General features: G+C 49.0%; 1 protein-coding gene across 2 annotated transcripts in view; it reads left to right on the top strand.

Annotated features, from left to right (window-relative positions):
* The window catches only part of RASSF3 (Ras association domain family member 3), a 65,257-nt gene that overhangs the window by 26,743 nt on the left and 13,227 nt on the right, over positions 1–25,287 (top strand). Inside the window, exon 1 of one of the 2 annotated variants that reach the window (XM_084760000.1) lies at positions 19,734–19,753. The exons of the other annotated variant lie outside the window; for it this stretch is intronic. The gene's annotated coding sequence lies outside the window, so the exon portion shown is untranslated. Of the gene's footprint in view, positions 1–19,733; positions 19,754–25,287 lie in introns of those variants that run through there. 2 annotated transcript variants of the gene reach the window in all.

Below are 25,287 nucleotides of genomic sequence, written 5' to 3'. Positions count from 1 at the left end.
AAATCTTAATAAAACGTTTTTTTGTTGTTTTTGTTTTCGAGACAGGGTTTCTCTGTGTAGCCCTGGCTGTCCTGGAGCTCACAAGGCTGGCCTCGAGCTCACAGGGTCCCAGCTGCCTCTGCCTGTGTGTGGGTATCTGTATCATATTTGTGCTTGGTGGTCAGAAAGGCCCCAGATACCTTGGAATTAGAGTCACAGATGGTTGTGAACCACCAGGTGCTAGGAATGGAAACTAAGTTCCTCTGAAAGAGCAACAAATGCTTTTAGCTGCTGAGCTGTCATCTCAACAGGCTGAGAGCCATTCCTCTAAATGTGGGAAAATGTCCCCTGCACCCCAGGCTAGCCTTGAGCTCCAATTTCCGACTTAGTTACTTGGATTTGGATTTTTGTTTTTGTTTGTTTGTTTTTGTTCTTCTAGACAGGGTTTCTCTGTGTAGCCATGGCTGTCCTGGAACTGGCTCTGTAGACCAGGCTGGCCTTGAACTTAGAGAGGTCCGCCAGTTACTTGGATTTTAAAGGCACTTTGGAAGCAGGACTTTGTGACATCAAACAAAAGATTCAAGGAAGCACCAGGGCAGCTTCGCAGCACTTCCTCCCGTCCTGCAGGTGCCCTGTCGGTCTGAGCTACTAGTACTGAATAAAATAAGAGCGTTAGTTTTTTTTTTTTTTTTAATGTATAGGTAATGCAGTTGGCATTTGGGGCACTTAGGTAGCACCCCAGATTGAGACTTAAATGTTGCCTTTAGTTGCACTGTGGATTCTTCTGTCTGCTCACCCTTCCACCTGTCCCTGGCTGATTTGATAAGCAAATCTCTTCACCTCCAGGCAGAAGAGGAAGCAATACCTCAAAGGCTGTCCTTCCATGACTGCTAATTTAATTTTGCCTCAAAACCCACTGACTCCTCGCCTGTCCTCAGGACACTGAAGTAAGCAATCCTTTCTCACCTTGGGAGAGTCTTGCAAATGCCTCTCCTGTAGAATAGACTCACTGAAGTGATCAGCTGCTGAGCAGTTTTATATTGGCTCCTGCCCTTTTTTTTTTTTTTTTTGCTTAAAATAAATCTCACCACTCCTTGGAAAGTCCCCACGCTGCTCTTGCTTTTGGTTGCGCTGCCCTGTAGCTTCCTGCTTGTCCATGTGACCTTGCTTGTTTGGCCAGATCTCTGCTGCCAGTGCTGCCAATAACACAGACTTTTGTTTTGTTTGTTTTTGATGCTGGGCATGGAGCCCAGACCCTTGCACACACTGGCACCCTACCTCTGAGCCAGCCCCAGCCTAGATAGTGTACTGTCTCAAGTCAGGGTTTCTGTTGCTGTGACCCAGAAGGCCATCGTAGTCCATCCTGGCCCATCATTTGAAGAAGTCAGGACAGGCACTCAAACAGGGCAGGAACCTGGAGGCAGGAGCTGAGGCAGAGGCCATGGAGGGGTGCTGCTTACTGGCTTGCTCCCCATGGCTTGCTCAGCCTGGTTTCTTTCTTTTCTTTTCTTTCTTTCTTTCTTTCTTTCTTTCTTTCTTTCTTTCTTTCTTTCTTTCTTTCTTTCTTTCTTTTTTTTCCAGCCTGGTTTCTTAATAGAACCCAGAACCACCAGCCCAGGGATGGCACTACCCACAGTGGGCTGGACCCTCTTGCGTTGATCACTAATTGAGAAAATGCCTTACAGCTGGGTCTCATGGAGGTCTTTCCTCAGCTGAGGCCCCTTCCTCTCTGATGACTCCAGCTTGTGTCAAGTTGACGCAACACCAGCCAGTACATATATATTTTGTCTTCAAACTAGATCTGTACCATAAGTTTTTTTTTTTTTAGATTTATTAATTTTATTTGTATGATGTTTGAGTTTCATGTGTATATGTATCCCACTGTGTGCCTACTGCTCACAGAGGCCAGAAGAGGGTGTCAGATCTGGAGATGCTGATGGTTGTGAGCCACGTGGGTGTTGAGAATGCAACCCAGGTTCTTTCAAAGAACAGCAAGTGCTCTAAACCACTGAGGCAGCTCTCTAGCACCCTTCGTCGTCTTCTTCCTCCTCCTCTTCCTCCTTTTGCGATCGGGTTTTATGATGTCAGCGCAGCCCTGCTTGGCCTCGAACACCCTATATAGACCAGGCTGGCCTTGATCTCACAGAAGTCTAGCAGCCTCTGCCTTGCTCATCCCTGATTTGTGACTTTTCTTTCTTTCTTTCTTTTTTGGTTTGGTTTTCCAAGACAGGGTCTCTCTGTGTTAGCCTTGGCTGTCCTGGACTCGCTTTGTAGACCAGGCTGGCCTCAAACTCATAGCAATCTGCCTGCCTCTGCCTCCCGAGTGCTGGGATTAAAGGCGTGCATCACCACTGCCCAGCGATTTGTGACTTTCTTAAAGACACTGTTATACTTCCTGTGTGCCTCCCTCCTCCACCCCAGTGTTTTCTTCTGGCAAGTTCATGGAGTTTCACATTTGAAAGCAATGCCTAAGGTCTACAATTCCATAGATGCAATGGCATTTGTTTGTTGCTTTGTTTTTACTGGAGACAGATGGGTGATTTGCTAGGCTGGTGTCCAGGCAGCTCCCAGACTCGGAGTGTCAGAGACAAAGGGTGAATGAGCACTGTTCCTCCTCCCCTCTTTTCTTCTCACTTCTCCTTTGACAGGGTTTCCTCAGTATGGAATAATCTAATGCCAGAAACCATACTCTCACAAGTCCCTAAATGTGTAGAACTCAGATTCCATTTCAGTCTGCAATTTGTGCTGGAGTTGCATTTATATTTAAAGCCTTGGAATTTCTGTTGGTCTGCCAAAAGAAAGGAACCAAGCACAAAGGAGAAGGCCTGAACAATGGGACCGTGTCACCGTCAGACCTGGAGGTTGGAAGCCAGAGATGGAGCTGCTTCCTCAGGGCAGAAGCAGGATGTGAGGTGGGCCTCGCCCTCGGCTTGTAGCCGAGCATCCTCTCTGTGTGTGCCGTGCCGGAATTTCTCCTTGTGAGGGCATTAGTCATGGGGTGACAGCTCATGGTGATGCAGTGGCTTCTGTAAGGACCTGCAATACCGAGGTCCTGGGGACTGGGGTTTGACATATGGAGGGTGAGGGACGAGCTAACCCATAGTATAGGCTCTTTACCAACCAGCCAGCGCCATTTCTACCAAGCACTTGTGTGGGGCGCTGACCACGGGTCCCAGTTCAGGTTTGACCCTCGGGGATCTCTACGCTGGGGGAGAGCCGTTGTTGATGCATCTCTTCTTGTATGGAAGGCATGGAGCAAGTCTGTCTTTGGAAGGAAAATGCTGACCCTAATTGCTCGCCAGCTTGCTGCTGCCTCAGTTCTGACTAAGAGTCGGTGCGGAAGCACATGATGAGTCGTCTCAACGCAGGCACCACAGTCTTGCCTCTATCCCAATTTTAAATCAAAACTCCTTGCTTAAAGCTGCTTTCTCTCATGAATGGCTGCAGTACGTGACTGTAGCCATTTTCTCTCTCGTTCTCTGCAGTGACTCCTGTGAGTACTATCCAAACACGGATGTGCCGTGACATTCTGGCCGTCAGAAAATAACCACACCAAACCCTGACGTAGTGGACTGGCAGTTCTCAACCTGTGGGTTGCAACCCCTTTGGCAAACCTCTATCTTCAAAATAACTTACATTACAATTCATAACAGTAGCAAACTTATAGTTATGAGGTGGCGATGAAAATACTTTATGGTTGTGGGGGGGGGTCGCCACAGCACCAGGAAGGTTGAGGAGCACTGCAATGGGGTGACAGACAAGCATTGCTTTAGTTCAGAGTTGGTTTATAGTTGAAGCTCAGCCTTTCTCTGACAGGTGACATTGATAGAGATCTGTAGTGGGTCTCAGAAGTAGGTAATGCTTCTAAGCTCTTAAAGATTATTATTCAGGCCGGGCGTGGTGGCGCACGCCTTTAATCCCAGCACTTGGGAGGCAGAGGCAGGCGGATCGCTGTGAGTTCGAGGCCAGCCTGGTCTACAAAGTGAGTCCAGGACAGCCAAGGCTACACAGAGAAACCCTGTCTCAAAAAACAAACAAACAAACAAACAAAAAACAAAAAAAATGTTATTCAGCTCCTTATGAGTAATTTTACCTTTTTAGAAGAGTGTAATTTCCCGTGGTATTTTTTTTTTTTAAGATTTATTTATTATGTATACAGTGTTCTGCCTGCATGAATGACAGAAGACATTAGATCACATTATAGATGGTTGTGAGCCACCATGTGGTTGCTGGGAATTGAACTCAGGACCTCTGGAAGAGCAGACAGTGCTCTTAACCTCTGAGGTATCTCTCCAGGCCCCCCCCCCTTTTTTTTTTTTTTTTGAGACAGGGCTTCTTTGTGTGGCTTTGGCTGTCCTGGACTCCCTTTGTAAGCCAGGCTGACCTTGAACTCATAGTGATCCGCCTGCCTTTGCCTCCCAAATGCTGGGATTAAAGGCGCGCACTACCACACCTAGCCCATGATATTCTTTGGTATTGCTTTTTATATAAGAGGCAGCAGCATCACCATTCAGTGGGCCAGTAAGCAGGTAAAGCCCAGCCCAACAAACTGAATTTCATTCCTAGGGTCCACGTGGTAGAAGAGAAAGGCTCCTTCAAGTTGTCCTCAACCTATGTGTTTGCCATCACAGTAAATAAATAGATGCACTTTTTCTGTTACATTGCTAAGTGGATTGGTAGTAGCCCACTGCCTGTTCGCAGTGGGAGAAAAAGTAGGTCCTCTGAGAGAGCCGGCAGGCACAAGTCCCTACCCTCAGACACTGTGAGCTCATGTCCTGAGAGAAGCCCTCCCTCTCCTGAAATTCACAGCATAGTCACTGTTGCTTCTTGTGAATTTTTATTTGTAGAAAACAAAAACCAAACTGTGTGCGGCAGTGCCCAGCCCCTGAGAGGCATAGTCACGATGCACTTCACAAGTGTGAGGCCAGCCTCGTGTAAGTAGTGAATTCCAGGCTGGTTGATGCTACCTGGCAAGAAAGACCCAGCTTCAGCAAAGAAAAGTAAAACAAATCACCAACCCCCCAATGCTTACTGCTTTTGTCTAGTTAAAAAAGAAAGGGCTGTAATTTCTTTTTCTGACCGGAATTGGGAGTTACCCGAATATGCTTCTAACACAGAATGCATATTTCTAGAGAAAATCATTTTTGAGGTTGTTGGTGGTGCATGCAGGCCTTAAAGTGCTTGCTGGGAAGCACTCAGGGATGTGAGCGTATTGACCACTAGATTCTAAAGTTGAAGGTCATACTGACAGGAGAGTGGGCTGTGACCGCTATGGCTTAGGGCTTCTTTCTTGCCTGATAAAAATGTAAACTGATCAGGGTGAATAGTCTCAAACTATTGGATTGTATTCGCAAGTGGGTTGTCTTTGTTGTCACGTGACACCTCTGATTAGGAAGGCCTGCTCTGACAGTGGGCGCTGGAACCCTAAACTTAGTTCAGGCACAGTGAACCAGCAGCTTCTCCGCCATGATGGACTGCAGCTCCTTCAAACGGAGCCAGGACAAACCCAGCCTTCCTCACCTTGCTTTTGTCAGGACTTCCATTGCAGCAACATGAATTTGTATCTATGGCTGGTTTCTCCCTCTGGTCTTCTCATCTCTCGTTTGCTGGTGAGGGGAGATGTGAGTGGTCCCAGGTCTGTGCAGTGGGGGTTGTTTACACAGACTGAGCCTGCAAGCCCAGAGATGACAAATATAGGGGCCCGGCTGACGGCTCACTCAGGCAAAAAACCGATTAGAGAAAAATGGGCCGCCCTCCTCAGTTGATGGAAAATCCAGGATTTCCTGATGTAGGTGCCTTGATTGTTTCAGGGCCATCAACCAAATAGTTGTCTGAAGTAAAATAAGTTTGACAAATGCAACAGCTGCGTGAAAGAAATCAGTCTAGAAAGGATAAGCAAGCGTACAACCAAGTAACCAGAGAAGCCAGACTGATAGGGACAGAAAAGCGGAGCTAGAGATTAGTGGGGACAGTTTTGTTGGGGGTGACAGTTACAGGGATAGGTGGTAGCCAGGGTTCCTTAGTGCTACAAAGCTGACCACTTAAGGATGGCTCAAAGTGGGCTGGGCCTTGAATCTCAGCACTGAGGAGTCAGAGGCAGGTGATCTCTGTGGGGTTGAGGCCAGCCTGGGCTACACAGTGAGTGAGTGAGTTCTAGGCCAACATGGGATACATAGCTGAACCCTGTCTCAAACACACAAAACAAAGGATAGTCAGCTCTATATGCATTTAATCGTGATGAAATGACTTGGGGGCTGGAGAGTTGGTTCAGCAGTTAAGGGCACTTACTGCTCCTGCAGAGGACCTGGGTTCTGTTCTCCAGCACCCACGTGGCAGCTCACAACCATCTTAAAACACAAAAAACAAACAACAACAACAAAAACCCTCCAGTCCCAGGGGAGCTGATGCAGTCTTCTGACTTCCAGGGGCCTCAGGCACACACACAGTACAAATGCATACACACAGGCAAAACATCCATATGCATAAAATAAAATAAAAAATTAAATATAATACATATTTATGTAATATATAATCTAGATTTTTTTTTCTGGCCTGAGCTTTCTATGTCCTAATTCAGTAGACACTTGCTGCCCCCACCACGTGGTCATCCACGACATGTGGTCCTCTGCAAGTCGTGAGGCCTGGCCACATCCTCCTCCTCCTCCACAAAGCAGCCTGCTTCCACCGCCGGGCCTTCTCTGCCGTGGTGTGCTGTGCCCTCTGAACATGGGGCAAAGCTAACCAGTGCAGAGGTGGAGGCAAATACCTCTTCCCCGAACCTGAAAACAGATAGGGATTTTTATATCTGTATCGTTTAAACCATCACCACTGTTCAGACATCAGCAATCTACCTTGGGTCGGTCAACGGCTCTGGGAGAAGCCTGGACTCGAGCCTCCCCAGCTTTGTTAGGAATAATACAGAGAGTAAAGCTTGAGAAACTAGCTAAACACTTGGTTGCTTAAAAAGGAACAAACGGGTTTTATGTAAATGGAGAGAGAGGTGGGTGGGGATGGGGGGGGAGAGCTAGCCACAGAGCACAAGAGTACAGGTGCCTATGGAGGCCAGAGTCATGGGGTCCCCTGGAGCTGGCATCATTGTGAACTGGGTGCTGGGAACCCATCTTTGGTCTTCTACAAGAGCAGAATGCTTTAACTACCCAGCCATCTCTCCAACCAAATGTCTGTCTGTCTGTCTGTCTGTCTGTTCCTGTCTCTGTTTCCGCTCTTTAAGATTTATCTGTTTATTTTATGTATATGAGTGCTCTGTTTTCATGCACACCAGAAGAGGGCATCAGATCCCATTGCAGATGGTTGTGAGCCGCTGTGGGGCTGCTGGGAATTGAACTCAAGATCTCTTGAAGAGCAGCCAGTGCTTTTTAAACAGCTGAACCATCTCTCCAGCCCCCCACCCAGTTTCTTAAGAAGAAGAACAACAACAAAAAGAAAGAACTGTGAAAACCACTGTGACTGTGACTCTAGTTTCAAGGACATTCTGTGGCCCCATTAGAGTGTCTAGAGGGAGACCTGGCTCTTCATCTGCTAAATAAATTCTCTGAGGGAGGAGAGAGGTGGCGTGAGGTAAGGGTGAGGATGTGGTATTTTTGGAACCGTTGGAGATACAAAGAAATTTCCTGATAAGATTAGATTCCTCCCAAGCGAGACTTGGACCCTGTGGTCACCTCTTATCCGGGAAAGCACCACACAGGGACAGCTTGGAGGGTGTGGCTCTTATCTCTTGTCAACTTTGAGATAGTGTCCTGAGGTGGCTCTGAGCATAAGGAAGGATGGCCTCTTGTGGGCCACTTTGTTTTGGCTTGAGGTTTGTTCTGTTTGTGATCTTTGACAAGAGGATCATCTTGGCCTGGGGATGTCATTCAGTGGACAGAGTAGTGCCCAGCACTACATAAACTGGGCATGGTGGCACACACTTAAGGCTCCAGCACTGTGAGGCCCATACCCAGGCTTTCAGGCGTGTCTTCTGAGCAATGCTTTCTCTTAACCTTTGTGCTTATGCCTGTATTAAAATGTATAAATAAAAACAAAAAGTCATCTCAGGGCGTTTGTCATTTTTTTCCCCAACCTATTGTGCGGGGGCAGTGGACACCACAATTTAGAATGCAGTAAAATTTGAAAAGGAATTTAGAAAGATCAAAAGCTACAAACTGTGAACCTGATATTACTGGAAATAAATGTTGTTTTTGTTTTGTTTGTTTGTTTTTGAGACAATGTTTCTCTGTGTACTTTAGCTGCCCTGGAACTCACTCAGTAGACCAGGCTAGCCTGGAATTCATAGAGATCCACCTGCCTCTGTCTTCTGAGCACTGGGATTAAAGGCACTAATATGTTTTCTTAATTGACTAAAATATACTCTTATGTAGAAAACATGGAAATAAGTGGGGCAGGGGTGGTTGAAGCTTTTGTTTGAGGCCAGAGCAGGCCTCTGTATCTCTGGGCCCTTGTTTCTCTCTACCGTCTGCAGCTAAGGTCTCCCGCCTTCTCCCCGAAGCCCACATAGCCTTTCTTTGTGCCTGTCAACCATCCAGTTTTGTCCTCCTCTGTAGGACAGCTCCCTGCTGCAGTGCCTTGCCTGAGGTGTGCCGGGACTCTAGTAGATCCAGTGAACCCTTGCTCACAGGCCTTGCATTCAGATCTTGTTCTCAGTGAGATCGTAGCAATGGACAAGCTGATCCTATAGTCTATCCGTGTGTCAGTGAAATAATTTCTTCAGTAAGATTACCTGCTTACCGCGTAGCAGCTGTCAGAAGGTTTCTCTCCACGGTGTAACTGCCCCCCCCCCAAACATCTGTTTGTGTCTCCATTCAGAGGTTTCTTAAGCCCAAATGCTCATTCTAGGTGCTAGCATCCAGCTCATAAAAACCCGAGCCACGGGATTCTTGGGAAGAAAGCAGGCAACAAGGAAGATAAATACAGCTGCTAGTGCTTGCTTAACAGGGATGAGGCACTGGGTTCAAGCCCCTCTCCTCCCCATGCATAAGAAATAAAGTGAGAGCCAGTGTTGTAGCTCAGTTGGTGAGCACTTTCTCACACGCAGGAAGTCCTGAGTTCAATTCCTGGCACTTGTTTTGGGGGATATGGATCAACCTGTTAAAATGCTTTGTGTGCCAGCAGGAGGCCTGAGTCGAGTCCCCAGCACTCATGTAAAAAGCGGGCTGTGGTGGCATGCACAGACCTGTGACCCCAGCACCGAAGAGGGGGAGGCAGGAGGGTCAGTAGTGCTGGCCACTGACCAGCCAGTCCAGCTGAACTGCTGAGTTAATGCCAGATTCATCAAGAAGCCCAGTCTCAAAAACAAAGTAGAGAAGCAGTCGAGGCAGGCAACATATAGACGCCCATGCCTACAAATGTATCCCCCTCACCACATCACCCGCCCCCAGATACATACAAACACCCACACAGAAAAAGAGAAGACATGGCTAAAATACAGGACACATTAGTATTATGGAAGAAAAAGGTTTAAGTTTCCAACCAGTAATTTTATGCATGTGTGCCTATGTGTGTTTGGAGGGAAAGAATGTTAAGTGATTGTAGCTGCCTGGTGTTTTCATGTGAAATGTGTCTTTTAAGTCCCAGATGGGGTCCAGACCTCACCCTTGTGTTGAATTAAAACTTCCTGTCTGGCCCCTGGCCTGGTGGATGCTGGGCCTTGCCTGATTGGGATTGAGGACCCCAGTGACAAAAGCGTAGGGCTGGAGGGAGAAGCGAGTGTGTGGTCCTCAGATGGAGGATGCTTAGAACAGCAGCCCGCATAAACTTTAGCCATTATAAGTGTCAGCTCTGTACATCCTGTTATAAAACCCAGGGCTTTACCTGGGGGCAAGCGTCCAGCCCTGCAAACGGTTGTTCCTGCAAGGACCAAACTTTGGAGTATACACAGCTGTTGATGCCCTCTCTCCTGTCACCCTGGCACTTTTCAAATTCCCTGTCTTCTCTCTCTACCTACCCTGCCCCTGCAGCCACGTAAGAAGACTGTCTTTAAGGCAGGAGACGCAGACCTATGACAGAGCTCTTGTTGCTTCCTAGGAAATGGGCAGAAGGAAGACATCTTCAGCGTCATTGACCTCTGAAAGTGTGTGTACAGAGGAGGTCAGGCTGTTGAGGAGGGCAGTGGAAGTGTCAGGCATGCTCACTTGAGGCGCAAGACACAACCCTCCTAACCCTGTGACCCTTTGGTACCGTTCCTCATGGTGTGGCGACCTCCAACCATAAAATTATTTTATACATCATGACTGTAATTTTGCTACCAATATTAATCGTAGTATAAATATCTGTGTTTTCCACTGGTGTTAGGTGACCCCTGTGAAGGGTCATTTGACCCTCAAGGGTCGAGCCCCAACAGGTTGAAGACCGGTGCTGTAGTGCCTTCTCGGTCTCCAGCTAGATCTTGTTTATAGACTAAATTTGTAGTTTAGGGAGCGTGGAAGCCATCTCGGGCGGTGTGAACTCACTCTATGGTGTTTAATTTTAATTTTATTTTATTTTCTGGTTTTTCAAGACAGGGTTTATCTATGCTATCTTGGCTGTCCTGGACTTGCTTTGTAGACCAGGCTGGCCTTGAACTCACAGGGATAGACCTGCTTCTGCCTCCTGAGTGCTGGGATTAAAGGTATGCACCATCATGCCCGGCTGGTGTTTAATTTTTTTTAAAAAAACATTTATTTATTTATTTATTTATTTATTTATTTATTACATATAGAGTGTTTCATCCACACTCTATACTTCGTATTTGTGCACATCAGAAGAGGACATCAGATCACACAATAGATGGTTGTGAGCCACCATGTGGTTGCTGAGTATTGAACTCAGAACCTCTGGATGAGCAGCCAGTGCTCTTAACCACTGAGCCATCTCTCCAACCCCTACTGGTGTTTCTTACCTGCTTCTTAGAGAGTTTAGTTTTCTCAGTTTTTGGAACACAGATTCTGCACCATGGGGGTGGGGTGGGGTGGAAGAGGGGTCTTCGCAGTTTAAGACCCTCCCTTGGTGCCGCTACCGATTATCTCGCTTGTCTGTACAGTCCCAGACCTCAGCTTAACAGCCATCACTAAGTCTTTTCAATTAACAGGTCCCTTTTAAATTATTTATCCCATGCCACTTGAGAAAACCAAGGTTCAGAATTAGCAGGTATGAGGTCCTCGGTGGGGTATGGTAGATTGTCACCAAATCATCTTAAATCAATGGGGCGCTGAGGAGCTGAAACCAGAGATGTAGGTAGTGTCTCTCTCGCCTCTCTCACATTTGAAGTATTCTTTCTCCCTGCAGCTCACGAGAGGCTTGTAAATGCACATAGCCTGGGCTGGGGGCTGAATGAGGCTGAGTCTGACCAACTTAATATCTCTTACAAGTTCACTCTTATTTTTGCTTCATTTTCTTTTCTTCTACAGACAAAGTTTTGCCACAAAGCTCCAGGTAGCCTTGACCTCACCTTGATCCTGTTGCTCCAGCCTCCCCAAGTGTTAGCATTAGAGGTATTTGCGACCATGCCCAGCAGCTTCTTGGTATTTTGAGAGCCTTTGGTGAGATGTTGCCCAATTTATAATCTTTTTTTTTTTAACTGTTGGATTTCGAATTTATGTCTCATGATGGTGTTGAAGGCCCATGTGGGTTATCCCTTCCTTTTAACAAGCCTACCCCAACCCAACCCAACCCTCCCCCCACACTACCCCCACCGCAGGAAACCAGGTTTAGAAGCAGGTATGGTAGCCTGCTCCTTAATCCCAGCTTTCAGGAAGCAGATCACAGCTATGTGGGTCTCTGAATTAGAGGCCAGCCTGATCTACATTAGTGAGTCCCAGGACTGTGTGGAGAGGCCTTGACTAAAAGAAAAAGAAAAAGAAAGCAAGCCGGTTCAGAGAGATCAAGAGGTGTAGAAGAAGGTGCTGCTGGAATTGCTTTCCCTTGGTCAGGGCAGCCTGAGTTGGAAGTCCTGTGCGTCAGTTCGTGGATTACCTCAATGCCTTGAGAGCGTCTCTCTCTCTTTTGAGGCAGAAGGTCAAACCTCAGCTGCCTGTTGCTGCTCTGCCTAAGGCCCTGGAACACTGGCCTTCTGAAGAGTTCTCTCTCAGTGGCTCTGTTTACCTGGAGAGTGACTGAATTCCTGCTGAGTATTAGTTCCCACAGGAGTGGGGTCCAGTTTGTAACCTCTGCTTTGCTGGGAGGAAGGTAGAGAAATCCCAGCAGGCAGTTTGGCCACCAGACACCCTGCACACTCGGGCAGGCCTGGGGTGGAGACGGTTTGCATCAGCGTCTCTTCTTGAGGACTCTTTTTTTAAAAAAAAATTTATTTATTGTATTTGCGTTGATGTTTTGCCTGCGTATATATCTGTGAAAGGGTGTCGGGTCCTCTGGAACTGGAGTTACAGACAGTTGTGAGCTTCCATGTGGGTGCTGGGAATTGAACTCAGGACCTCTAAAAGAGCAGCCAGTGCTCTTAACCACTGAGCCATCTCTCCAGCCCCGTTCTTGGGGACTCTTGATGCTAAGTGATGCCTCAGTCTCCCTGGCAGCTGGAACTGCAGATCTTTGGGATCTGCAATACTCGATTCATTTGGATGTTAATAAATTGAGTTATAGAATGCGAGATTACCAGTTCACATTGTGTCTGTGTGCCATTCGTTCAATGAATGATAAGGAAAGCTAGTCATCTCACTGTGTTTTTGAGATAAGATCAGAGGCAAGCTGGGCATGAAGGCCCATGCCACCATAAGATCAGAGGCAAGCTGGGCATGAAGGCCCATGCCACCATAAGATCAGAGGCAAGCTGGACATGAAGGCCCATGCCACCATAAGATCAGAGGCAAGCTGGGCATGAAGGCCCATGCCACCACGGGAGATGGGAGGATCAAGAGTTCAAGGTCATCATAGGATACATAATACATCAAGGCCAACCTGAGCTACTTGAGGCCCTGTCACAAACAAAACCAACAAAAACAAGAAAGAAAGAAAGAAAGGAAGGAAAGAAAGAAAGAAGGAAGAGTAGAGATGGGGGTTTGGAGGATGGAGGCCATAAAGGAGCCAGGGTGAGGACCTCAGTTCTGTCAGAAGTAGCTGTGAGCACTGCTGAGACACACTAGGAGCCCGGAACATGAGATTCCTACTGGGTGATACTAGGATGTATCGTAGATTTTCTGGGATCTTATAATGTTGGTAGGTTTTCGTTTTTGTGGTGCTGTCTATGCTAGACAGATGCTTTACACTGAGCTGCATACATCCCAGCTCCAGACCTCGAACGGGGGGGGGGGGGGGGCGACGACGACGACAACTGTCTCTCAACCTTCCCAGAGCCCCTTGTATAGCTAGTGGCATAAAGAGGAGAAAATTGTGACCAGTACAGCCAGCGTAGCAACAGTGGCCATTGAAAACGGGCTGTGATGCTGTGCTCTCAGACTCACCAACTAGCAGGAGCTAAGGATGAGGGGCAGGCTCTCTGGAAAATAATGCCGAGTTGGTGACATGGTGCTCTCAGAAGAGCTGGCAGGACTCTGGGCGGTCCAGCCCAACACTCCGTGGCTAGTGTGCTTTTCAGAGAGTAGCAGGTGCCGACAAGCCCTATGGGAGCTGAGCTGTGTGCAGCATCTGTTCCTAGCTCTGGAATTTGCTCTGGCCTCAGCTTTGGCCGGCAGGGGAAGTTTTAGAGGCTTTGAGAGGCCCGGGGGCCGCCCCCGCCCTGGTTGGGGAATGTTTAAGCCCGTTCTTAGGTGGCACTGTTCTGCTTAACTGATCGCTGTCGCTCATATGTGCTCTACATCTCTCCTTGTGTCTTCAAGATAACGCAGTGAGAAAGGGCAGCTGCGGCAACCTCCACCCCAGAGCAAACACTTCTGGTGTGCGGCAAAGGGTGGAGCCAGTTATGCAGCACGGATTGTTTATTCTGTTTTAGGATGAAAGAAACAAGCCACAAAAAGGGAAACCAGATTTTCTTTCTGTAGGTCTTATTTTCTCTTTAACCTCCCTTCCTTCCTTCCTCCCTCCCTCCCTCCCTCCTTCCTTTCTTTCCTTCCTGGACTCTAACATTGTCTTGTACCCAAAGCCCAAAGGTATGAAATAGCTTTCTTAGACTTCTCTTCTCTTCTCCTTTTTACTTTTCCTCTGAACTGTTGAGTTCGGTGATGGCTAACCGAAGCAGCCTTTAAAAATAACCTCTAGCAGCGTGCCAACTATTTTTTCTTTGTCTAAATTTAGCCCATTTGAGCGGTGTGTTCTGGTTTTGCCAAGCCCTCCATTAGCTGCCCTGGCTACTCGCTGAGGGTTTCTGTGTGCCCGCTGACATGTTTGATAATGAAGAAGCCAGTCAACCACCGACCACTGCACAGGGCAGTTTACGGAGGAGCCTCCTCTCTGAGGAGCCTCCTGGGTTGATCTGTACCCACCACGGGCTCTGTAGCAGCTGCCCTCACCCGCTTCGTGCCACCTCCGTGTCCCACAGGAGCCCTTCAGGGCTGAACTCACGATCCCTTCACTGCTGTGTACCTAACACAGCTATTTGCTAAAGTATTTAAGAGCAGAGTAAATATTTGTCTGAGGCCAAAGTCCCGCTCCACTAACTAAGCGGCAGGAAGCAAAATATTATTTGTTGGTGGTGCCTGCAAAGAGATTTGTCTTTTCACATGAAAATTAAGAAACCGAAGGTAGAGAACCAAGAAGGAAGGAGGGAAAGTAGCCGAGCCCTGAGTGGCCCCGGGGGGCTGCAGTATGGGGGACCCATCTCTGGGGAGGAGGATTGCCATCTGTCTTCTGTGTACTGGCTACTTGTAAGACTTATTTTTGTTTCTGAAATAGCATCTTTGCAAGAGTTTGTTCTATGCAGTCTCAAGGTCACATTTAATTTTGTGGAGTGAGCATACCTGGTTAACAGGGTGGGTTGGTTGGTTGGTTGAGACAGGTTTTCTCTGTGTAGCCTTGGCTGTCCTGGACTTGCTCTGTAGACCAGGCTGGCCTAGAACTCACAGAGATCCCCCTGCCTCTGCCTCCTCAAGTGCTGGGATTAGAGGTGTGCGCCACCACGCCTGGCTTTTTGCATCGGTCAACTTCTGGAATCTTGCTTTACTTTTTTACCCATGCCCCCTCCATGTGTTTTCTTCCTGTTACAGTTTTGGGGTGGGGTCCTAACTTCAATTTTCATAGCATTTCTGTCTTACAGATTTCATTTTCCGAATGTTGGGCATTCAAGGAGGATCGTATTTTATCCTACTTCCCTGCCGTGCCCATAAGCAGTTGAGAAGGCAGGAATAAGGTGCGTGGAGACCAGTTGTCTTTGTCTCCGGTGACCCTTAGAGCCAAGGTGGAGAGCCAGGTTTGTCTCCGGACAGGTGGCCTTCCTCAGGCTTGTCTGGCTCCTGGAGGTCGGGCTGGGAGTGCAGTTCAGTGGTAGAGAGCCTGTCTAGCATGTGACTAGTCCTAGGTTCAGTCGTGCTCACCAAAGTGGGGCAGGAAAATGACACGTGGTGAGTGAGGTTTGGGGGTTTTCCCACTTCACGCAGTCATCTGGCGACAGGTGTTCAGCTTTCCTGGGCTTTTAGAGGCCAGCTGGCAGGTAGAAGGACGTGGCTTTGGAGTTGGCCAGGCCTCACGGTCACAGTCATCCTCTGTAACATCAGCTTTTGTTTGTGCAGAAGTTTATGTACACTGGGGATAAGTGTCCTACGTCAGAGGTTCGTGGTGGGTTACATGGTGCCATGAATGGCCCGGGCCCCTGCTTGGCACCTTCCGAAGCACACGCCGTGCAGGTGTCATCCAGCCAGCCAGCCTAGCGTATCTTCCTCTGCTCAGGGCTCTGGTTGGAGTGTTGTCCAAGGTAGACTGGCACTTGGCCGTTTGCTGCTTTGGTAATTTGGAAGGGAAAGAAAGGAAAAAATGTTCCTAAGCAAGTAAAGCTTTAAGGAGAGAAAGAGTTGTGTATATTTCATTACCCCAGGCCAACCCCATCACCTCTGAGGTTGATTTTTGTCGTCAGGGGTTGGAGAGCATGGCCTGAGTGACCCTGAGGAACAAATGTCTTTCATTCTCACACTCTGACTTCTAGGACATTCTTAAGTGCCTGTGGGAAAAGTTTAGTTTTGTTCACATGTTAGAGGACCCCGTCAACGAGTTCCTGGGGCAGGAAATTGGACAGTTTGGGGGAAAAGGTAGAAAAGACAAGGACCTTCCCACCCTTGCAGAAGGAGTCCAGCCCTGGACGAATGAAGCTCCTAAGCTCCTTACGGTCCCTGCCCCAGTGTTTCCTCAGCTTCCACAGTGAGGAAACATCCTGTGTCCTTGGCGACACTTGCGCAGGCAATGATGCCACATGTGAGTTTCCTGTGTTTGCATCTTTGCTGACCCTCCTCAGGTGTCTGCAGCCGCTTCCTGTCCCATCTTGAGCTTGGAGAAAAAGGGCAGTTTTGAAGATAGACCAGAGCTGCTCTGACTTGTATCCTCACCGGTGCACACACAGTCCGTAAACCCTTCTCGTCCCTTTCCAGATCAGCCTTTTATTCCAAGCTTTTTGCCATCCAGGGCGGGGCTGAGCCCCCCTACTCCTGGTCTTTGCAGGCTAACCCTCAGGACAGTGGGAGAGGGCCAGCTGCTAATGCCCTGAGCTGAGGAAAGGCGGAGCTGGCTTCCTCCGGGGCTTCCAGCTTCCTGTGCACACCACTGCAGGAGGAAAAGGAGCTGGAGGGTGTGTGAAACCTCAGCCCAGAAGAGCCTTCCCCTGCACAGAGACAGTGTAAATTACAGACAAATACTAGTAAAACAAAATACCCAGGCCACCCCTGTTCCAGGGCAGCTGCAGGGCAGCCTGCATTTATAAACTGTGTGACATTAGGAACCAACTATTATTTTGGGCAATACTGTGTGTGTGTGTGTGTGTGTGTGTGTGTGCGCGTGCGCGCGCGCGCGCGCGCGGGGGGGCTGCCTGTGTGAATCTGTGTAAATATGAATATTTGTGTATGAGTGTATTTGTGTGTGTTACTGTATTTGTGTATTAGTGTGTGTGTTCTTGTGTAAATGTATGAGTGTATGTATTAGTGTATTTGTGACACAGGCTGGTCAGGCTGTGTGTGTGTGTGTGTGTGTGTGTGTGTGTGTGTGTGTGTGTGTAGGCTGGTCAGACTGTCTTAATTGCATGTTCCCACTGAGAGCTGTGGTTGCTGTCTCTGTGCAGCTGGCCCTCACTCAGCCTTGCCTATCTGGTGCCTCTTGTTTATTTCGGGGGACAGTCGGCACATGAAAGGAGAACTCAGTTTTACTGGTAAAGTGTTCAGTTGCTTTATGATTATTTTTGTTTCCAAGGCTATTTATTTTTTAATGCATGAAAGGCTTCTCACCAGCCCCAGATTTCACTTTTTCCTTCTGATTAAGCCAGCCAGACTCTGAAGAAAGTCTTTCAAACGTTTGTAATTCTTTTCTATACTTTTTCATGGAAAAAGAGAAAAGTGTGTGTGTGTGTGTGTGTGTCTCCATTCTAGATCTCCCCAGATGGAGGCAGACACTGTTAACATTCGGCATACTTCTGTATTTAGGCACTTCTCTTTTAGGTCTCCCTGGCCTGAAGCATGCCAAGTAGCCAAGGAAAACACTGAAGTCCTGGTGCTCCTGGCGCTGCTGGGTGCTGGGATTGAAGGTGTGCAACACACACCCAGCTTCTGAGTTTCTAGGGACCGAGCCCAGGGCTGCCTTCATGCTAGGCTGGCACTCTGTCCCCTGTGCTGCTTTCTTTGTAGTGTTGGTAGAGCGCCTTCCCTGGCTTTTCTTTTCCCTTAGAAACTCTTCCATGAGCTGTATGGGGACTTCTAAGGACACTGTGATATCTAGTCCCCACCCCCCCCAGCAAATAGTTTTCCAGTTTTTGAATGAACTCTAGTCATGACCAGGTAGGGATTCCCTAGTTGCCAAGTATAGCATTGACACACACGCTCAGATTACCACATGGCAAGATAGCCCAGCCCCCCAAACCCATCGGTGGGTCCCTCTGCTCAGCATGCTCTCCATCAGAGTGCCAAGGGTGTCAGATAGTGCCTGGAAAGTGACAAGATTGACCAGCGGGTGCTCCCCACCCACCGCCCTGCATTTGGAGTGGCTATCCTCGATTTGAGAGACTGTGGAAGAAGAGCTATCAGAAAGGAAAGGGTAGCAAAGCAGGGGTAAGGAATGGAGATGCCCCCTATTCCTCCATTAAGTGTCAGGAGTCCTCCCTTGCTTTTGGGGGTGCCAGAGGCCTCAAAGGCAGTACGCCTATGTGGGCTAGGTTTCTAGGTGGGGTTCACTGAGTGGGGCAGCACTAGGCACTCTTCACTTCTTTGAGCATCTCTCGTGTCACCCCATCCTCCCGGTCAGGCCGGCCTGTGTCTGACACACTTCTGGGTAGCCTACATCTCTGGATCCCTCACTCCCAGCTGCCACAGAGCAGGGGTCTGGAAGAGAGCACTCACTGTGCCCGGCCCCCGCAGGTGCTGGTACAGCGGCCTGCAGGTACCCTCCAGAGCGCACAGATCTGTGGATGGCAGCATCCTTCTGAGATGTGGGCCGTGGGGGGCGGGAGGGGGCACGTTCGCTGTGTTTTCCTCCTGGCTCTAGAAGGATTCTTCGTGTAGTACGTGAACCATGCCTTTGAAGATCGAAGAACCAATTTACCAAAAGAGCTGTCTTGGGGGGGGGGGCGGGTGCAGGGCGCAACAGAGGAATAGTCTAACAGGGGATGGGGGGACTGAATTAATGGAAATTAGAGCGATAGAAACAGTCTAACCTAAACCTCTTTGTGGTCTCTTCAGACTTTCATACTTGGGCCCTGGGTTCACCTGTAACTTTATTCATTCTTTGGGTGCTGTGGTCCTGGGGAGTGTAAGATTAAGCAAGTGCTAAGGATGCTTACATTAGCTTAGCCATGAGGCTGCAGAGGGGAGGAATCAGGGGTGGGGGGCGTATATAGATCTAAGCCGTAATGGAGGGTCAGTGAGACCCCTGGACACCATCTCCCACTGTTCTGGCCATCGGCATTCAGTTTTGTTACCTGAAAACTCAAAATTTAAGTTGGAAAAAAGTCTCCTTTTTATGGTAGTAATTTACTCTTGTAACAGAAGAAGGAAAGACAGCACAGTCCTTTCTCATAAACCTGTCTGAGATAATTTTACTTCGTGTGTACCATATGTATACTGTGCCCTCAGTGGCCAGAAGAGGGTGTCAGACACCCCTCCCCCCAGAACTGGAGTTACAGATGATTGTGACCCCCTTCCTGTGGGCGGTTCGGGGAATCCCATGTCTTCTGGAAGAGCAGCTGCTTAACCATGAAACCACCTCTTTAACCCCCCAGTTTCTGATTCTACTAAGAGGGTTTTTTGTTAATTAAGTGACACCTGGCAAGGTTGCCACACATTTTGTTTGCCCGCCTCTGCTCTTGACTGACTTTTAGATTCCTGCTGGTAGTGGAGGAATGCCACCTGCAGGGTTTCCCAGCTGGTCCCCCCCACCTGCCTTCCAGGTCGCAGCATTCCTTGCAGGCTGGTCTCCAAATGAGCCGGCTTGATTTCCTTTCTCCGGAACCCTCGCCTTTCCATTGACTTTCAAAAGTTCCGTGGAGGCTGTGGCAACGTGAGATGTGACCTCCAGGCCCTGACCACTGTGAAAGTGTCCAGCGTCCCTGGGCCGACCTGAGGTGGGCAGAGGGCGGAGGGTGACGCTGGGCAGCTCCTGAGCTGGTGGCATGTGACCACTGGGTGATGCCAGGGCCTTCCTCCAGGTTGCGCCCGTGGGAGGCCTAATCTGGAATCTGGGGCAACAGGTATGTCACCACCATCTTGTGCCACTCACTTCTTTGCCGGCTTCCAGGGGCTCCCTTATCTTCATTTTCTCAGCTAATTTTCCTAGTCTCCAGCACACTTGATTAGGGGAGTGTTGCAGGCAGGTGATCTAGAGTGTTAAATAATGTGAACAGAGACCATAGTTCAGGGCTGTCCGTAATCAGTAAAGAGGCCTCGAGTTGACGTGTTCTTATCAAAACCTCTGGCTCTGGCCTTTGCTGGAGCTCTGAGTTACTGGTTGCTCGGGCGGATTAACTGGACTTCTGTGTGCTCAGCCTCTCTCTGTCGTCTTAACCCCTCACTCACCTTAAACCATGAACAAAGTTAAGCCAGCTGTGAATTGTGTCACCATTCAGAAATGAATAGCATCTTAACTGACTCCCTTTGAAAACATTTCGACCTGCGATTTCCAAGGCTGAGTGTAATCTGGTATGCGTTAGGGTTGGGACCTCAGACTGGGCTCTGCTGGAGAGACGGCTCCACCTCCAAGTTTGTTTTCTGGCTCCAAACAAACGAGTGACTGGCTGTTTGACGATTGGCATGCGACCCGGTTTTAAAAAGCACAACCATATAGGGTATTGGCGGAGTGGTAACCGGGGCTTTAAAAAATGAGGCCATGGAAGACCCAGATGAAGTTTTTAAAACGTGTATCACAAGTGCAATTAATCTTAATAACGTGTTGGGCCTGGGCCTGGGCCTGCTTTCACAGCCCGGGTGTGCCAGGGTATTTTCGGGGCATGCTTTGAAGGGCTCTTATTCTTTGATGCAACTGGACAGCAGTGTATAAAACATTCCATCTGATACTGTAAAGACCTTGTATGCCTTTGCAGGTTTGTTAAATTTTAAGAGTTCAGCAGGAACATCACATCGGTTGATAAGACAGGCAAGGCGATAGATTGCAAATGTGGACTTGCAGCCAGGCTTCAGGACGGGCTCTGTTGGATAGGATAGGGCCTGCCTCTGTTCAGGACCCAGCTAGTTTGAACACAGTGTTGTCAGAGGAAAAGATTTAAGCACACAGTAGAGTAGCTGAGAAGCCGTAGAAAGTACCTTGGTTGTAGAACGGGAGGTGTGTGGTGAAGGCCACACCCATGGGCTGCTGTGGTGGGCGTGGCTTCCTGTGTGGGCTAGGCCACGAGGTGAGGGCCTGGGGCGTTAGCTTGCGGGCTGCTGGGGGCCGCTGGGTTGGTGACAGGCACGGGCAGGGGTGTGGTGATGTTCTGAGCACCCGTGTTCTCATTTCTAGGTCTTTCCCTGCATGTAAGAGAACACTGCTGCAACCCATCCTTAGAAAGTAGCTGTTGTTTCATTTTTGTAGTCTGTTTAATTTGGTTTTGTGTGTGTGGAGGGGTCCGGTTGTTGTGGTTTTCGAGACAGGGCTACACAAGGGAACGTGTTCTGTAGAGCAGGCTGTCCTGGGACTCAGAGACCCACTGCCTTGCAATTTAAAAACTTTTAAATGAGTAGTCTAAAATACCCGCCTATGTCCTCTGGTGTCATTTTGATTGCTAATAAGTAGCCTGGGGCAAAGGATGTTTCAGATTACCAAGTTTGGCTGATGTGTTTCGGGTGTACTGGTAACCCCCCCCAGCCCCCACTCCCCCAAGAAGGTTGCCCTTCTGTTGCAGGACAGACGGACACCCTACTCCTGTGACACCCATACTTACATCTGCTTCAATTTTCCATTTGCTTTTCTGCCCTGAGGCCACAGTGGTTGTCTTTTGCTGCAGGGATGGCGGGGGGGGGGGGTATGGGGTGGGGGGTGTGACGGGGGGGGGGGAACACACTGGGTATCTAGTGGTGGCATAGGAGAGTGGCGCGCCTACCAGCTGAATTCAGACAAGCTAAGACTCCTGAATCCTCACAGGACTGGAAATAGAGTGCCAGTTCTCCATCTGGCCACCTAAAAATCTCCCTCCATCTGGCAGGGCAACAGTCCCAACTTTAGAGTGGCCGGTCAGTATGCCAGGGCCATACAGCAAGAAAGGCACGGAGTCGCTGGCCGGGGGCACCCGTTCCACACATCAGCTGTGCTTTTAAGGTCACAGAACAGCACTGGGCCTCCTGGAACCGCTGCTCTGAGTCTTCCCCTCAGTCCATGGTGTCTGCCTCAGCCTGAGTGTGTTCACTTTAGCATCCCGTTTACATGGCTTTCTCTGTGATTTTTTTTTTTAAACGTCTGGCCGTTACTGTCTAGATTTGTACTGCCCGATGGAGCAATTAAAAGAAGCTTGCAATTAGATTCCTCATTTCATGCTTGGAAGGCACATGTGACTCCCGCCCTGCTGTTGGCTGGGCCGTGACATGGCTTCTGGAAAGGAAGCCGGGTAATTACAGTGTGGTCCGAAAAGTTCAGAACCGTAGCGAGGCAGCTGAGGTAAATATAGACCTGTCCCCTCTGGCCCTCCTTATGTCTGTATTCACCGCGGTGAGCAAGCCGTGCTTCTGGTCCAGAAGGCCCTCTCGGGACCTTGTGCCTTTAGCCTCAACAGCCCTTTCAGGATTCACCCCAGCCAGGGTCTCCACCTCGCACACCTAACAGACTTTCTACCAAAGCTGTATACTGCTTGTCAGACTTTAGAACCCAGTTCAGGAGCATATAGCTTCCGCTTCCAGTGGACTTGGGATTGTGAGGCGTGCCTGTGACCTAGCAGTAGACGTACCCTCAGCCACATAACAAGTCTGCAGCCAGCCTGGGATACATGGGATTCTGTCTTTAAAAAACAGCAGCAACAAAAAACAAACAAACAAACCACCCTTTCCCACCCTCTTAAAATGTTTGTTTAGTGACAGGTTTTCTCTGCTTGCTCTGATCCCAGAGATTATTTTGGGGGGTAGGGGAGGGGCTAGTTGAGGCAGCCCTGGCTGTCCTGGAACTCTCTATGCAGACCAGGCTGGCTTCGAACTCACAACAGAGATCTGTCTGCCTCTCTCTACTCTTCCTCCTGAGTGCTGGGGTTAAAGATGTGCGCCACCACCTACCCCTACCCCCACGAGACCTTGCTTCTTGCCTGCATGCGCGCGCGCGCATACACGCACACACACACACACACACACACACACACACACACACACACACACACACACACACACACTCCAGAACAGCAGCAGGAGGTTCCTCTCCAGAGAACGGCCCTCCCTCGTTTGGTTCCGTGTGTCCAGTTATGTTTCTTGTGGCTACAACTAGGTATATGACAAGAGCAACTTAAGGGAAGAAGGGCTTCTTTCCCACCGGGCGCAAGTGGCCGTGCTCTGTCATGGTGAGGAACATGTGGCGGCTGCAGTCTCTTTGTCTCTGGTGCCCAACAGGAAGCAAGACAAAGGGGAATGGCAGGTCTTTGCTGGTTTATCCCTCAGCCCAATGGGATTGTACTGTCCACACAATCAGCTGGGTCCTCCCCTCCTCTATTAAACCTGAAAGCACCCCGTGCACAGAGGCAGAAGTGTGCCTCAGAAATGCCCCAGCCCTTTCTTTCTTTCTTTTTCTTTAATTTTCTTTTCTTTTTGTTTTGTTTTGCTTTGTTTTGAAGACAGGGCTTCTCTATGTAGCCTTGGCTGACCTAGACTTTGTAGACCAGGCTGGCCTCGAACTCACATCAATCTACCTGCCTCTGGGTGTGGTGGCACACACCCGGCTCACCCCAGCTGTTTTCTTAATCCAACCAAGCTGACAACGGAAATTAACCACCACAGCCCCACCGTACAATGTTTTACTCCATTGGAGGGACCAGGCCTGGCCGGATCGTGTTTATAGGCGACAGTGCCTGGATTTGGTTCACCTTAACTGGCCCCGGAATCCCGTTTGCAGCCAGGGCTCCTGGAAACGTGCTGTTTAGGGGTGGAGAGTGTTAGATATTTTATTCTGTGTGTAATTATGAGTCTGGAGCTTGTTCTGTCTCCGAGCTTTTGGGACAGCAGAGACATCTGTAGGCAATAGCCTGTTTTCAAAATGAGGTGAAATGAAAAGTAGGAGTTCATGATTTCAGCCTAGTCTGGAGAGAAGGCACTTGGAGGCGGCCTGGTCAGGTTACCCTGTGCTCATGCAGGCTGGACCCATCGGGTGTCCATGAGCCGTGACGGAGAGCCAAGAGGAAGGGGGTGGTACACTGCTCGCCGATTGGCTGGCCTTCCTTATTCCTTTTTTTTCCCCCCTCCTCCAGCTCCCTTGGGAAGAAGATCAGTAGCTTGCTTATCTTTCTTTCCCCTTTTAAATTTTGTTTAATTAATATTTGTGTGCAGGAGGGCTGGAGAGATGGCTCAGTGGGTAAGATCTTCCAGAGATCCTGAGTTCAGTTCCCAGCAGCCAGATGGTGGCTCACAACCATCTGTAATAAGATCTGATGCTCTCTTCTGGCCTGCAGGTGTACATTCAGATAGAGCACTCATATACATAAAATAAGTAAATCTTTAAAACTTAAAAAAAAAGTGTGTGTGTGTGTGTGTGTGTGTGTGTGTGTGTGTGTGTGTGTGTGTGTGTGTGATGTGAGATTCATATATGTACCTGTGTGAATGCGGGTGCACTCCGAAATGGCATGCATTTGATACAGGGTCCCTGTTGTCTGCTCTGCGGTGTCTGTCCAGGGTCCTGCTTAGCTCTGTCTCCATCTCACCACAGGAGCCCTGGGATGTGTGCAGATGTGTGCAGCTGTGCCCGACTTTCTATAGGCTCTAGATTCTACCTCAGCACGGCAAGCAGCTTACCCCCCAGGCCATTCCCAAAGCTCCCCCATTTTTATCAGCCCCAAGACCCTGGCGTCTCACACAGGCACTCTGCTCATGACCTGTATTCCCTGGTCCTGCCTTCTATTTTAGAGGCCCGTGCTGCCAAGAGAAACAGCAGTCAAACATGCGCGAGTGGGTGGGGCACAAGGAGTAAGGCAAACTCTACCAGGCTGTCAGCCAGGATGAGTGGGGAAGGCATGGGCTACAGCTGCCTCCCACTTTGTGATGAGCTTGGCACAGTGCTTGGCACCGCTGGGCACTAATAAACAATCTTCGAATGATGGCTGGTATTGTAGCCTCTCCGATGTATAAAATAGGTATTGTTTTTTGCACATTTCCCAGAGCCGGGGAAGCCGAGGGAGGCGCAGAGAGTTTTCGTAACTCTTGGTCACACAGCTAGACTGTGGCAGAGCTGTGATTTGAGAGCTAAGTGTGCCTGAACCGTAATTCACATTTCTTTACTAAGCTAAACTAGAGGTGGTCACGGAGCCATACATACTCATGTCCGTGGAAGTCACTCATATTCGCTGCTTATGCTTTGAGCTTTTGTTGTCCAGTGGTTTTGTATTTTTAAGTTCTGACGTAGCTTCACAGTTAACCAGGGAAGTACAAGCGACCGTCAGTTCCTCTCAGACTTCAGATGTCTGTCCTTACAACGCCTGACTCACGGGCAGGCCTCTGGGAAGCCTTGGGTGCAAGCGCTCTGTGTCTGTGAGGTAGGTGGGTGTGTCTCTTCTGAGCAAGTTCACTGGTGAGAAAACAGCCTAGAAGCTCAGCTCCTCCCAGGAAGCAA

The sequence above is a fragment of the Acomys minous genome, assembly GCF_964271855.1.
Source record: "Acomys minous genome assembly, chromosome: 15".
Classification (NCBI taxonomy): Eukaryota; Metazoa; Chordata; class Mammalia; order Rodentia; family Muridae; genus Acomys; species Acomys minous.
The sequence above is the reverse complement of the archived record's forward strand: the minus strand, read 5'-3'. Positions and strand labels throughout refer to the sequence as shown.